Here is a 3,344-nt window from a genome sequence, read left to right on the forward strand (position 1 = left end):
CAGTGTGAGAGAGCTTGTGTCTGAGTTTAGTTTCCTGTCCAGTGTCATGGGCGTCATGTACAGCCTGAGGACACAGGTGTGTCAGTGTGAGAGAGCTTGTGTCTGAGTTTAGTTTCCTGTCCAGTGTCATGGGCGTCATGTACAACCTGAGGACACAGGTGTGTCAGTGTGAGAGAGCTTGTGTCTGAGTTTAGTTTCCTGTCCAGTGTCATGGGTGTCATGTACAACCTGAGGACACAGGTGTGTCAGTGTGAGAGAGCTTGTGTCTGAGTTTAGTTTCCTGTCCAGTGTCATGGGCGTCATGTACAGCCTGAGGACACAGGTGTGTCAGTGTGAGAGAGCTTGTGTCTGAGTTTAGTTTCCTGTCCAGTGTCATGGGCGTCATGTACAGCCTGAGGACACAGGTGTGTCAGTGTGAGAGAGCTTGTGTCTGAGTTTAGTTTCCTGTCCAGTGTCATGGGCGTCATGTACAACCTGAGGACACAGGTGTGTCAGTGTGAGAGAGCTTGTGTCTGAGTTTAGTTTCCTGTCCAGTGTCATGGGTGTCATGTACAACCTGAGGACACAGGTGTGTCAGTGTGAGAGAGCTTGTGTCTGAGTTTAGTTTCCTGTCCAGTGTCATGGGCGTCATGTACAGCCTGAGGACACAGGTGTGTCAGTGTGAGAGAGCTTGTGTCTGAGTTTAGTTTCCTGTCCAGTGTCATGGGCGTCATGTACAGCCTGAGGACACAGGTGTGTCAGTGTGAGAGAGCTTGTGTCTGAGTTTAGTTTCCTGTCCAGTGTCATGGGCGTCATGTACAACCTGAGGACACAGGTGCGTCAGTGTGAGAGAGCTTGTGTCTGAGTTTAGTTTCCTGTCCAGTGTCATGGGTGTCATGTACAACCTGAGGACACAGGTGTGTCAGTGTGAGAGAGCTTGTGTCTGAGTTTAGTTTCCTGTCCAGTATCATGGGTGTCATGTACAACCTGAGGACACAGGTGTGTCAGTGTGAGAGAGCTTGTGACTAACAGTGTTTTCTGCAGGATGCTCTACGTGATGTGATTCAGACTGGTGCTGTCGCCAGCTATTTCTTTAGCCTCTCTTCTACTAGTGAGTACACACATACACAAACTATGTCTCTCGCCTGTTCTGCCATGTAATCTTGTTTCTTTCTTTCTTACCTCTATAACACATCTCTATCTCTCTCCCTCCATGTGTAACCTCTCCTGTGGGTTCAGGTGGGATGTACCACCTGCTGGATCGTGAGGAGTTGGGAGAGAACACTACTACAGGATTGCCCTGTTTGGAGCTGCAAAGGTCCACAGTGGAGATTGGAGTATCTGTCTATAGGACCACTTTAAGCTGTACACTCCACAAAGCTGGGTGTCCAGAAAAAAAGCCATTGCTTAAAGAAGAAAATAAATAAAATAAACAAACACGCCAAAAGGCATGTGGGAGACTTCCCAAACATATGGAAGAAGGTACTCTGGTCAGATGAGAGTTTTTTGGCCATCAAGGAAAACGCTATGTCTGGTGCAAACCCAACACCTCTCATCTCCCCGAGAACACCATCTCCACAGTGAAGCATGGTGGTGGCAGCATCATGCTGTGGGGATGTTTTTCATCGGCAGGGACTGGGAAACTGGTCCGAATTTAAGGAATGATGGATGGCGCTAAATACAGGGAAAATCTTGAGGGAAACCTGTTTCAGTCTTTCAGAGATCTGAGACTGGGGCAGAGGTTCACCTTCCAGCAGGACAATGACCCTAACCATACTGCTAAAGCAACGTTCGAGTGGTTTAAGGGGAAACATTTAAATGTCTTGGAATGGCCTAGTCAAAGCCCAGACCTCAATCCAATTGAGAATATGTGGTATGACTTAAAGATTGCTGTACACCAGCGGAACCTGTCCAACTTGAAGAAGCTGGATCAGTTTTGCCTTGAAGAACGGGCAACAATCCCAGTGGCTAGATGTACTAAGCTTAAACATACCCCAAGAGACTTGTAGCTGTAATTGCTGCAAAAGGTGGCTCTACAAAGTATTGACTTCGGGGGGTGAATAGTTATGTACACTCAAGTTCCGTTTTTTTGTTTTATTTCTTGTTTGTTTCGCAATAAAAAATATTTAGAATCTTCAAAGTGGTAGGCATTTTGTGTAAATCAAATGATGCAAACCCCCCAAAAATCCATTTTAATTCCAGGTTGTAAGGCAACAAAATAGGAAAAATGCCAAGGGGGGGGGGGGTGAATACTTTGGCAAGCCACTGTATGCTTAGTTGCAGTCAAAACAGCTCATAAAAGTCTGTCAATGGTATGAATACATGATAGAACTGTAATACAGAAACCAGCTACTCTCTAAATGTACATGAGGCTGTTTTGGTGTGTATTCTCTGGAGAGAGAAAAATTATACGGAAAATGTTATCTAAATACCAGAATTTCTATAATATCCTCCAATATTATATAATTGCAATATTGTATGTGGGTTGCTATACCATTTGGTTTGTAGTGATTTTGATGATTTGGGCATGTTTTTTGAAGCATTCTGCCATAGGCCTTACTACTCCCATTGTTTCACTAGCAGTAATGCTAATGCTGGCTCTGGGGTAAGTAGATAAAGAAAACAAAAGGTATTTTTTTGGTCAATGTCTCTCAGGATAAATGAATGAGATCAATGAAAATGAAGTATATTTCTTGGTTACTGCCCCTTTAAATGGCAGTCGTTTCTACCACACACTTCAAAATTCTAAAAGTGAAATGATACTACAATCAAACGATGTTAAATCAGCTTTTTTGTACTAATGTGGATTGTACTTTGGGAAAAAGCTGCACATTGTTTAAGTAAAAATAATCATATTTTCGTTTTACAGAATATGCTAATTAAATGTAAATGAAATAGCCTGTTTTGGTTATTTTTTTGAATTTCAGATAATTCTTATTATATGTAAATAATGTTAAGTTGATATTTTGCTATGATTTGCCAATAGTTTCTTCTTGGGGTTAAAATGACCGCAGTTGGTAATCCATATATGTAAAATATGTTGGTAGTATGATGGTTAAACAGAAACAAAACCCACTCAAACATACATTATGTCAAAAACACTTAAAATTCTCAAATGTACAGTTGGCTTGCTGAAGTGGAATGAAACACTGGTTCAGTCTTACAGGTGGTCAAGTTTTATTCTCCTCAAGGAGAAATCTGTAATAATTCAAACATACATTAAAGTGGCAATCCTGATATTCAAACATCGACAAAGCTGACACCAATAAATGTTTTGTTGCTGAGAGGTGGGGCTGGATACATTTTTTAATTTAACCTTCATTTAACTAGGCAAGTCAGTTAAGAACAAATCCTTATTTACAATT

General features: G+C 41.9%; 1 long non-coding RNA gene across 1 annotated transcript; it reads left to right on the top strand.

Moving 5' to 3' along the window:
- The first annotated feature begins 814 nt into the window (after positions 1-814).
- On the top strand, positions 815-2,877 carry LOC149970198 (uncharacterized). The gene is made up of 2 exons (XR_016493496.1): positions 815-1,090; positions 1,219-2,877. It is a non-coding gene; the product is annotated as an uncharacterized LOC149970198 (long non-coding RNA).
- The last annotated feature ends 467 nt before the right edge of the window (positions 2,878-3,344 follow it).

Source organism: Oncorhynchus mykiss, chromosome 30 (assembly GCF_057628025.1).
Source record: "Oncorhynchus mykiss isolate SJ-2025 chromosome 30, ASM5762802v1, whole genome shotgun sequence".
NCBI lineage: Eukaryota > Metazoa > Chordata > Actinopteri > Salmoniformes > Salmonidae > Oncorhynchus > Oncorhynchus mykiss.